We start from the raw sequence: 12,486 nt of genomic DNA on the forward strand, positions 1-12,486 counted from the left end.
TGAAAACACAGGAAAATCATTCATACAATGTATCATACAAAATCAATACATTTACATATGTATTGTTTTCTCATGGATTATTATGAAACATTCTTTAGAAAGCCTTCCACTCTTAAATTTGACACTACTTGTAATGAGACTCCTGTCAGGCATGCCTTGAAAGAGTCCACACTTGTCAGCATTAAAAATATTGTCATCTTTGAAGCCACTGGCAGTCTGGAAACTTTTCAATGAATATCTCTTGTCACAGTTTAAATTTCTTGAGCCAACCACTAAATGTTTGGAAATCTGATACCTCGAACTTCTTTGCAAGCTTTTTAGCAATTTCTTATATCATTGGCCCAGAGAGTCAGGCATTAACGGCCCTTGTTTATTTAAACCAACGTAATGTGGCTTCACTGACTTCATCCAGTGAAGTTTTTCTCCTTTTCTGTTGTAAATCTCCACTATCTTTGTTCTGTATGTACCTGTCCGGCCACCTGATTGGCTAACCTGGCCGGTGGGAATTCCTGGACACCGGGTTGGGTGTCCGAGGCAAGTCGGGAGATTGGAGCCAGGGGGTTGGCCAGCGCCTGGGAGTCGCCGGGCATATAAGGGCAATCTGGGCATGCAAGGGCAGTTCGGCCACGTGTGTTGGAAATAAACAGAATAACCTCAGACCTGTCTCCTAGTCATCTGTCGCAGCACTGGACACAACAATCTTTATCGTATTTCTCCAGGTATTCATCCTTATGTTTTCGGATATTGTTTACTGTCATCTTATGACTGCTTTGTAATTGTATTTAAACATTGTCTGTTATACTTTGAAACTTTTCTTTCTTTTACAATGGTTAAATCCATTGTAAATACACACTGTTGTTGGCGCTTTGCTTTGATGGCTGCTGCAAACTAAAAGGAATAAAACAGCTTGCATATGTCTATGTTGTGTATTTTTTCATTTTATCAGCTATTTTTTTATTTATCTGGAAAAAGCAAAAAATTTTGAAGTGGAAAAAAATTAAGTCTTTGTGCAATTTATATTATGAAATGAATCCATAATTATCATTGTTAAACTGCTGAATCAAAGTAAAAAATATTTTATTCTTTAATTTTCTTCTTGAAAGAAATTCATTACTACCAATTTTGCATTTCACTTTTCTTGCCCTTGGTGCAGACTGGACTCAACTGGTCAAGTTATACTGTAAGAGTAAATTAATACTGAGTGTCATGGTCCAGGTTGTCAAGATACAACTTACAGAAGTGGTCAATATAGAGTGGTTGGCTTTCTATTGTGTACGTATAGCGTATGTCCGGTCTATGAAAATTAGGTCAATGTAGGGAAGTGGTCAATTATCGAGGTTTTACTGTATCTAGTGGAGATGCTGATTCTCAGACCATTGTGGATTCTGTTAATGTTCTAAGGGAAGATGAAAAAAGTATAATGAATAAAATGTATTTTATATATTTTAGAATATATAAAGAATACTTATCATAGTATTCTTATCGGCTCCAGCTCCACACCAAACTAGTGCCCGAGTTTGGAATTTCAACCTTCTCTAAAAACTACTTTTCTTGGTGGCCAGGTTGGTTTAACCTACCTCACCTATGCATTTATAAATAAGATTTATTGTTGTTATTTACTACTAAATAAGATTTAAATAAGTATTCTGCAAGAAAAGTTGCAACATTTAACATTAGCTTCATTTTTAGAATACTTTGAGGCTGCCTAAGTCTTCTTGGGAAATAAAAAATGATGTTTGACTGCAGCAGTGATTTTGAGAGGAAAAAAGAAATAGTACAAGCAACTCATAAAAATGGGTTAGAGGAATTTGCAAGTAGTGTGCATTTCCATAAATTGATGGAAACTAATTTGTGAATGGATAAAGCTTTTCACACAGCAGTATGCAATTGTTGTTGTTAGTTGCGAAGTCGTGTCCGACCCATCGCGACCCTATGGACAATGTTCCTCCAGGCCTTCCTGTCCTCTACCATCTTCTGGAGTCCATTTAAGCTCACGCCTACTGCTTCAGTGACTCCATCCAGCCACCTCATTCTCTGTCGTCCCCTTCTTCTCTTGCCCTCAACCTTTCCCAGCATTAGGCTCTTCTCCAGTGAGTCCTTCCTTCTCATTAGGTGGCCAAAGTATTTGAGTTTTAGCTTCAGGATCTGGCCTTCTAAAGAGCAGTCAGGGTTGATCTCCTCTAGGACTGACCGGTTTGATCGCCTTGCAGTCCAAGGGACTCGCAGGAGTCTTCTCCAGCACCAGAGTTCAAAGGCTTCAATTCTTTGGCGCTCAGCCTTTCTTATGGTCCAACTTTCACTGCCATACATTGCAACTGGGAAGACCATAGCCTTGACTATACGCACTTTTGTTGACAGGGTGATGTCTCTGCTTTTTAGTGTGCTGTCTAGATTTGACATTGCTTTCCTCCCGAGGAGCAAGCGTCTTTTAATTTCTTGGCTACAGTCCCCATCTGCAGTGATCTTGGAGCCCAGGAAAATAAAATCTGTCACTACCTCCATTTCTTCCCCATCTATTTGCCAGGAATTGAGAGGGCCGGATGCCATGATCTTGGTTTTCTTAATGTTTAGTTTCAACCCAAGTTTTGCACTCTCCTTCTTCACTCGCAACAAGAGGCTCTTTAGTTCCTCTTCACTTTCTGCCATTAGAGTGGTATCATCTGCATATCTTAGGTTGTTAATGTTTCTTCCGGCAATCTTAATTCCAACTTTTGATTCATCTAGCCCTGCCTTTCTCATAATGTGCTCTGCATATAAGTTAAATAGGCAAGGCGACAGTATACAGCCTTGCCGGACTCCTTTCCCAATTTTGAACCAATCAGTGGTTCCGTGTCCAGTTCTCACTGTTGCTTCTTGGTCCGCATATAGGTTTCTCAAGAGACAAATAAGATGGTCTGGTACGCCCATCTCTTTAAGGACTTGCCACAGTTTGTTATGATCCACACAATCAAAGGCTTTAGCATAGTCAATGAAGCAGAAGTAGATGTTTTTCTGGAACTCTCTAGCTTTCTCCATGATCCAGCGTATGTTAGCAATTTGATCTCTAGTTCCTCTGCCTCTTCGAAATCCTTCCTGTACTTCTGGTAGTTCTCGATCCACATACTGCTGGAGTCTAGCTTGTAGGATTTTAAGCATAACTTTACTAGCATGTGAAATGAGTGCAATGGTGCGATAGTTTGAACATTCTTTGGCACTGCCTTTCTTTGGAATTGGAATGTAAACTGATCTTTTCCAATCCTGTGGCCACTGTTGAGTTTTCCAAATTTGCTGGCAAATTGAGTGTAGCACTTTTATTGCATCGTCTTTTAAGATTTTGAATAGCTCAGCTGGAATACTGTCACCTCCACTAGCTTTGTTGTTGCTCAGCTTTTCTAAGGCCCACTTCACTTCACATTCTAGGATGTCTGGCTCGAGGTCAGTGACCACCTCATTGTGATTATCAGGGACGTTAAGCTCATTCTTCTGTGTAATTTTGCCACCTCTTCTTAATCTCTTCTGCCTCTGTTAGGTCCCTGCCGTTTTGGTCCTTTATCATGCCCATTTTTGCATGAAACGTTCCTTTCATCTCTCCAATTTTCTTGAAAAGATCTCTGGTCCTCCCTATTCTATTGTTTTCTTCTATTTCTTTGCATTGTTCATTTAAGAAGGCAGTCTTTTTTTATTTAAAAAGTTTTACAATACATTTTGACTTTAATCCCCCCCTCCCCCACCCAACCCTCCCTATCCCTCTCCCCCATTCCCTCCTCCCCCCCCCCCGACTTCCCAGAGCTAAATACAGGGTATAAAATCAAAAAACAAACATAAGCACCCCTATGTTATCAGCAATAAACTATTAATTCTATCTCCCTCTAGCTCATGTAAAATGAATACAAACAATATTAATATTACAAATAAAGTAAAAAAGAAAAAGAGGAAAACAGAAAAAGAGCTTTGCTCAGAATAGATTTTCTTAATCCCAGTCCTTATTCATATTAATTTCAAAAAAAAAGAAAAAAAAACTTTCACCTACTATTTACATTCTCCAACCTTTCTCTAATTTCTAAACAAATTCTCAGTTACGCGCCAAAAGCGCCTATCTCTATTAACCTTAATAATCTCCAACCAAACTAAACCATGATCAAAAATAATTCTTGCATGTATCACGCCAAATGTCTCGCAGTTCCAAATCATCCTTGAGTTCAAATAAAAAGAGTAAAAAAAAAGGTTTAAGCAGTCTGTAAGACAACTTGTTGTTAATTAGGAGCTTGCATACCCATTCTTAGTTCAACACATACTTTTAGTCCATAACCCTAATATACTTTTCTAACAAGCAAATAACATCAATCTTAAATTGTGTTAAATATTAAAAAAAAAACTTTCTTTCTCCTCTATGATAAATTTAATCCATTGACATTCTAATTTAAAAATTTAATCACCAATCTTAACGCTCCAAAGCTTTTGGAGCACGTCTGTCATGACCCCCAAAACCTCTTTGGACCGCGCCCCTCCCACAGCTTCACTGTAAGTACACTTTGGAGATTCCATAACTTTCTGCTGGTCTTGCTCTTGCTCTCGTCTCGCTCTTCTTAGGGCGGCACGCGTCATCCTCTGGCCTCCTGCAACATCCGATGAAACTGTATCATGATCCCCTCCAACACCATTGTCCTCTATCTGTCTATCTGCAACATCTTGAAGCTTTCCCTCGCCGTATCCCTTTACAGCTTCCAAAAATGATGGGGTTGCTTTTAACACATTGCTATAAAAATCACGTGCCTGGGCCACAGTAACCAGACGATGTCTTTTACCTTCATGCGTCACCACCAGTCCAACTGGAATCTCCCATCTAAACTTAATATCACATTTCTTAAGTTCCTGTACAAGAAATGCAAAATCTTTCCTTCTCCTTAAAATCTTCGGAGGAATCTCTTTTAAAACCAAGACTTCTTGCTCAGCCACTACCAATTTAGTATCATAAGCAGCTTGAATGACTTCATCTCTAATTACTCTCTTTGTAAAATAGACCACCACATCTCTGGGTAACTTCCTCTGTCTTGCAATCCATGAATTTACACGAAAAATTTTGTCCATATTTCCCTCAATTTCAGATGCTGGCTGGCCCAATACCCCTTCCAGAGCCTCAGAAATCAGCTGCTTTAAATCTTCTTTACAATTCTCCTTTAAACCCCTGATTCTAATAGCATACTGCATCTGATGATACTGAACAAGGCTCAATTCTCCGTCCATTTTATCCCTTATATTTTCATTTTCTAATACCTTTGCTTCTAATATAGAGTTCTTTTGACTGAGATCCTTCACTTTTACATCCAGCTGTTGCACACATTCAGCTACAGATTCAATCATAGACAACATGTCCACCCTCATTGCTCTAAACTTCTCTTCCATCTTCTTCTCCAATTTCTCCATTTTCTCCTCCATTTTCTCCTCCAGCTTTTTCAACTTTTCATCCATCATGTCAGACATCAATTGTGAATGCTTTCCAAGAGCATCTTGTAAATCCTTAAGCGTCAATGCCGGAGGAGGTGCAGGAGGAAGCAAAGCTTGCAATGAGGTCTGTTGCACCAGGGAAGACCCCGCACTCCGAAGAGCTTTAGAAGTTTTAGCTGCCATCTTCCCCCACTTTCACTTATTGCGCACTTTCACTTTAAAGCTATAAAATCCATTGAGCTAGAGAGTAAAGATAAGAGTCCACATCACCTTGACCTCCTGTACCGCTCTGCCTGGGACGTCCGGTGGCGACGCGACGCCGAAGACAGCCGTTTTCGGGCTGCCCGCTCCGCAGCTGTGTTTTTCCATCGTAAACAGCGCCGATCAGCTGTTTAGATGGATTTGAAGCCCCCTCCTCGGGAGAAGAGGAGGGGGTGAGGCCCCAGGTAGGGGTTGAGCTCTCCGGGGCCGCCTGAGCTGAGAGTTTGGGCGGCTGAAGGATTGAGCCCCCCCCCGAAGCCTGGGTTGCTCCGAGCTGCGCAGCGCCCCTGCTCCGGGATTTATGGAGCAGAGCCAGGCGTTAGCAACCACCCCTGCCAAAAGGAAATACTTTTGATTATTTAAGAAGGCATTCTTATCTCTTCTAGCTATTCTTTGGAATTCTGCATTTAATTGGGCATATCTTTCTTTTTCTCCCTTGCCTTTCGCTTCCCTCCTTTCCTCAGCTATTTGCAAAGCTTCCTCAGACAGCCATTTTGCTTTCTTGCATTTCTTTTTCTTTGGGATGATTTTGGTTGCTACCTGTTGTACAATGTTGCGAACCTCTGTCCATAGTTCTTCAGGCACTCTGTCTATCAGATCTAATTCCTTAAATCTATTTGTCACCTCTACTGTATATTCAACAGGGATATGATTTAATTCATACCTGACTGGCCTAGCGCTTTTCCCTACTTTCTTTAATTTAAGCCTAAACTTTGCAAGAAGAAGCTCATGGTCTGAGCCACAGTCAGCTCCTGGTCTTGTTTTTACTGACTGTATAGAGCTTCTCCATCTTTGGCTGCAGAGCATATAGTCAATCTGATTTCTGTGTTGACCGTCTGGTGATGTCCATGTGTAGAGCCGTCTCTTGGGTTGTTGGAAAAGAGTGTTTGCTATGACCATTGTATTCTCTTGACAAAATTCTATCAGCCTGTGCCCTGCTTCATTTTGTACTCCAAGGCCAAACTTGCCTGTTATTCCAGTTATCTTTTGGCTTCCTACTTTAGCATTCCAATCCCCCATGATGATAAGGACATCATTGTTTGGTGCTGTAGAGCTTCATAGAACCGGTCAATTTCATCCTCTTCAGCACTGGTGGTTGGGGCATAGACTTGGACTACTGTGATATTGAATGGTTTGCCTTGGATTCGAATTGAGATCATTCTGTAATTTTGAGGATTGTATCCCAGTATTGCTTTTCCTACTCTTTTATTGACTATGAAGGCTACTCCATTTCTTCTGAGGGATTCTTGCCCGCAGTAGTATACCTGATGGTCATCTGAATTAAATTCACCCATTCCTGTCCATTTTAGTTCGCTGATACCTAAGATGTCGATGTTTAGTCTTGTCATCTCTAGTTTGACCACGTCCAGCTTTCCTTGATTCATGTATCTTACATTCCAGGTTCCTATGGAGAAAAAATCTTTACAGCATCGGACTTTCCTTTCACCACCAGACACATCCACAGCTGAGCGTCCTTTCGGCTTTGGCCCAGTCGCTTCATTCTTTCTGGTGCTACTAGTACTAGCCCTCTGCTCTTCCCCAGTAGCATATTGGACGCCTTCCGACCTGAGGGGCTCATCTTCCAGCGTCATATTGTTTTGCCTTTTGGTACTGTCCATAGGGTTTTCATGGCAAAGATACTGGAGTGGTTTGCCATTTCCTTCTCCAGTGGATCACGTTTTGTCAGAACTCTCCGCTATGACCTTTCCGTCTTGGGTGGCCCTGCACGGCATAGCTCATAGCTTCATTGAATTACGCAAGCCCCTTCGCCACGACAAGGCAGTAATCCATGAAGGGGCAGTATGCAATAGCATCCATTAAAAAAGCCTGCATTTTTAGCACACTTTTTAAATACTGTTTTCAATTTCACACATAATAAAATAAGCACAGCCAAGTCTTTAAGCCAGAGTTCCCCAACCTTTCTGACTTTGCAGACGGGCGTGGGCGTGGGGGAGAGGGGATGGTTCTGTGTGAGCAAGTGTGCCCACATTTGCAGCTCCATTTGCGCACATCATTTCTGCAGCCCAGTAGTGGGCTGGGGACCTGGGGATTGGGGACCCCTGCTTTGAGCAACCTAACTTTCACTAGCAGCGGTTTCTAAATTGTCCTGCATCACCTTATTTTATGGAGCAACATTTTTTGGCTTATGCTAAGATACTGCTTTGGTTATATTTGCTTGACAGTGAGATGGGTGACATATAAATTTAATAAATAAATATTCACTTGTAAAGAGAGGAACATAGTCCCATCACTGTAATGGGATGTCATGTACTAGCTTTACAAGTCCCAATTTGTGGCAATGATTGTTGCTGTTTTAGATGAGTGTAGGCTGCAGACGTGGTGGCTCAGTGGGTTAGGACGCTGAGCTTGTCGATCAGATCGGCAGTTTGGCGGGTCAAATCCTGAGTGCCGCGTAACAGAGTGAGCGCCTGTTACTCATCCCAGCTTCTGCCAACCTAGCAGTTCGAAAGCACGTAAAAATTCAAGTAGAAAAATAGGGACCACTACGGTGGGAAGGCAACAGCGTTCCATGCGCCTTTGGCGTCTAGTCATGCTGCCCACATGACCACGGAGATGTCCTCAGACAAGCGCTGGCTCTTCGGCTTTGACACGGAGATGAGCACCGACCCCTAGAGTTGGAAACGACTAGCACGCATGTGCGAGGGAGCCTTTACCTTTACCTTTTTAGGCTGCAAACAGTAGACCAGAAATATTCCTGGTTCATCTGTTGGAGAAAATTTACACTCCACTCTAGTTGCCAGAAAAATATTGACTAAAATTGAGATGTTTCCAATTTTCACTTTTTGACATTTCTAGAATGTCATGTTATAAAATGAATGAGTCGAACTCATTCAAGTTAAGGTTTAATAATACTTCTTTTATTCTTTTGTTATTCGGATAGAAAACAAGGCAGGTGCTCAATCATAGTTGATTAATGTTAGTTACCCAACTAGGTTAAACAACATTACTTTTTGCCCTACTAGGCTAAACAAAGAATCAATAAGCAACTGCCCAACTAAGCTACCCAAGTTGCTGTCAAAGATTGTGCCCAACTAGACTAAACAAAGAACTGTGCCTAACAAGGCTAATCAAATAACTATGCCCAACAAGTCTAGTCAAGTTGCTGTAAGTATTGCTGCCCAACTAGGCTATTCATTCACACAATCAATACTTATAAACACTCAACAGTTAGCCAGGCTATGAGCTTGGGAATTAGACTTTGGGGCATCCTCCATTCCACATGGAGGTCTCACACTTCCAAAGTCCATTTTATTTATTTATTTATTTATTTATTTATTTATTTATTTATTTATTTATTTATTTATTTATTTAATTTCTATGCCACCCTTCTCCCGAAGGACTCAGGGCGGTGTACAGGGCAATACAATAAAATACAGTATATAAAAATTAAAAGAAATATTAAATACAATAGCCCAATTCAATAAATTAATACAAAACGTTAAAATACCCCTAAACCCATCAGACCAGGCCGGCTTGTTCAAATAAATATGTTTTTAGGTCACGTCGGAAGGAGCGAAGATCGGGAGCCGTCCGGAGCTCCACCGGTAAATGGTTCCAAAGGTCTGGCGCGCCCACAGAGAACGCCCTCCCCCTGGGGGCCGCCAGTCGACACTCCTTGACCGACGGCACCCTAAGGAGGCCCTCTCTGTGGGAGCGCACTGGATGAAGGGAAGTTGATGCCGGCAGCAGATGCTCCCGTAGGTAACCCGGACCCATGCCATTTAGGGCTTTATAGGTCGTAACCAGCACCTTGAATCTTACCCGGAGGACAACCGGAAGCCAATGCAGCTCACGGAGTAGAGGTGTTACATGGGAGTATCGGGAAGCCCCCACCACCACTCGCGCGGCTGCATACTGCACCAGCTGGAGCCTCCGAGTAGTCCTCAAGGGCAGCCCCATGTAGAGAGCGTTGCAGTAGTCCAAACGGGAGGTCACGAGTGCATGAGTGACTGTGCGCAAGGCATCCCGGTCTAGATAGGGCCGCAACTGACGCACCAGGCGAACCTGGGCGAAGGCCCCCCTAGTCACAGCTCCTATATGATCGTCCAAGGAGAGCTGTGAATCTAGGAGGACACCCAAGTTACGAGCCCTATCTACGGGGGGTAATATCTCACCCCCCATCATTAACGATGGAATATTCTGAATTTCACGAGACGCCGGCACACACAGCCACTCAGTCTTGTCAGTCTTTCTCCTTTTATATCCAAATTGTTTATTCCTAGTCTAAACTCATGACATGTCAGAAATGTTACAGATGATTCGTGTACATCCACTCCTTATTCTGCTACTTGAAAAGTGCAGTGTAAGTATATTACATTCCGTACACTCACTTGATGTGCCAGCCGTTATCTGTTGCTCACACACACACACACACACACACACACACACACCCATCCACTCCGTACCTTGCCATGCCATGCAATGTGAGTTTCTTGAAGGGTTCATGGATAGGATAAACATGGCTATTCTTTAGTTCTATTATAGACATGATTTTATATATTTAATAAGTTATGCTTTTGTATATTAGAAACCATATTCTACACACACACACACACACACATATATATATATAGAGAGAGAGATATGTAATTCATTACAGTCATTACAGCCAGGTGTTTTGGAGTTGCTTGATCCATTCCTTCAAAGAGGGAATGATCAGCTCATTAGAAGGTAGCTCAGGCATCGGATTGAAACATCATCATCATCATCATCATAAGTTGGAAGGGACCTTGGAGGTCATCTAGTCCAACTCCCTGCTCAGGCAGGAAACCCTATACCATTTTAGGCAAATGGCTGTCCAGTTTCCTTAAAAACCTCCAGTGTTGGAGCATTCACCACTTCTGGTGGCAGGTTGTTCCACTGGTTAATTGTTCTAACTGTCAGGAAGTTTCTCCTTAGTTCTAGGTTGCTTCTCTCCTTGACTAGTTTCCATCCGTTGCTTCTGGTCCTGCTTTCAGGTGCTTTGGAGAAGAGCTTGACTCCCTCTTCTTTGTGGCAGCCCCTGAGATATTGGATCACTGCTATCATGTCACCCCTCACCCTTCTCTTCGTTAAACTACACATACCCAATTCCAGCAACCGTTCCCTATATGTTTTAGCCTCCAGTCCCCCAATGATCTTTGTTGCCCTTCTCTGTACCCTTTCTAGAGTCTCAACATCTTTTTTACATCATGGTGACCAAAACTGGATGCAGTATTCCAGGTGTGGCCTTACCAAGGCATTGTAAAGTGGTATTAGTACTTCACGTGATCTTGATTCTATCCCTCTGTTAATGCAGCCTAGCACTGTGTTGGCTTTTTTTGGCAGCTGCAGCACACTGCTGGCTCATATTGAAGTGATTGTCTACTAGGACTCCGAGATCCCTCTTACAGTTACTACTATTGAGCAAGGTACCACCTATATTATACCTGTGCATTTGATTTTTCCTGCCTAAGTGTAGAACCTTACTTTTTTCACCATTGAATTTCATTTTGTTAGATAGCGCCCAGTATTCGAGTCTGTCCAGATCCTCCTGTATTTTAAGCCTATCTTCTGGAGTATTGGCTATTTCTGCCAGCTTGGTGTTGTCTGCAAATTTGATGAGTTCCCCATCTATCCCCTCATCCAAATCATTAATGAAGATATTGAAGAGCACTGGGCCCAGAACAGAGCCCTGGGGCACCCCACTACACACTTCCTTCCATGTAGATGCAGTTCCATTGAGGACCACACGCTAAGTATGGCCTGTCAGCCAGCTACGAATCCATCTGGTGGTGATGCTGTCTAACCCACATTTTTCTATCTTATCAAGTAGTAGGTTGTGATCTACTTTATCAAATACCTTACTGAAGTCCAAGTGAATTATATCTACAGCATTCCTCTGGTCCACTAATTTTGTCACTTGATCAAATAATGCAATAAGATTTGTCTGGCATGATCTGTTTTTGACAAACCCATGTTGACTTTTAGTGATGACTTTGCATCAAGGTGTTCTCTGATTTGTTGTTTATCTTTTCCAGAATCTTCCCAGGTATTGAGGTCAGGCTGATAGGTCTGTAGTTTTCTGGATCTATTTTTTCCCCTTTTTTGAAGATGGGAACTATATCAGCTCTCTTCCAGTCCTCTGGTAGTTCCCCAGTGCTCCAGGATCTTTGAAAAATATAGTTCAGTGGTTCTGAGATCACGTCTGCCAGTTCCTTGAGAACTTTGGGGTGTAATCCATCTGGTCCTGGTGATTTGAACTCATCTAGGCTGGACAGGTGCTCACTTACCATTTTCTTGCCTATCTTAACTTGCGTTTCTATTCTGTTTTTTATGGCACTGTTTTTGGTAGGTTGGACTGTTTTTTCCCTTTGTGTAAAGACAGATGCAAAAAACGAGTTAAATAGTTCTGCTTTCTCCCTGTTGCTTGTCACCTTCTTGCCATTTCCCCCCACTAATGGACCAATCATTTCCTTAACTTTTTTCTTGTTTTTTATATGTTGAAAGAAGCTTTTTTTGTTATTTTTGACTTTGGTCACAAGCCTTAGTTCATTTTGAGCCTTAGCTTCCCTCACTTCATCTTTGGGCTATTTGCTGATATTCTGCCTTAGTTATGTGCCCCTCTTTCCATTTCTTATACTTGTCCTTTTTATCTTTCAATTTATCAGAGAGTTCTTTAAGCAGCCATGCTGGTTTCTTTTGAGAGCTGTTATTTTTCTTCTTTGTTGGTATTGTGCTAGACTGGGCCTTTATTATTTCACTTTTCAAAATTTCCCAAGCTTCTTGAGTTGTTTTCCCCTTTAGGATTCTCATCCATGG

The sequence above is a fragment of the Vipera berus genome (assembly GCF_964194415.1).
Source record: "Vipera berus genome assembly, chromosome: 11".
In the NCBI taxonomy this organism is placed as follows: Eukaryota; Metazoa; Chordata; class Lepidosauria; order Squamata; family Viperidae; genus Vipera; species Vipera berus.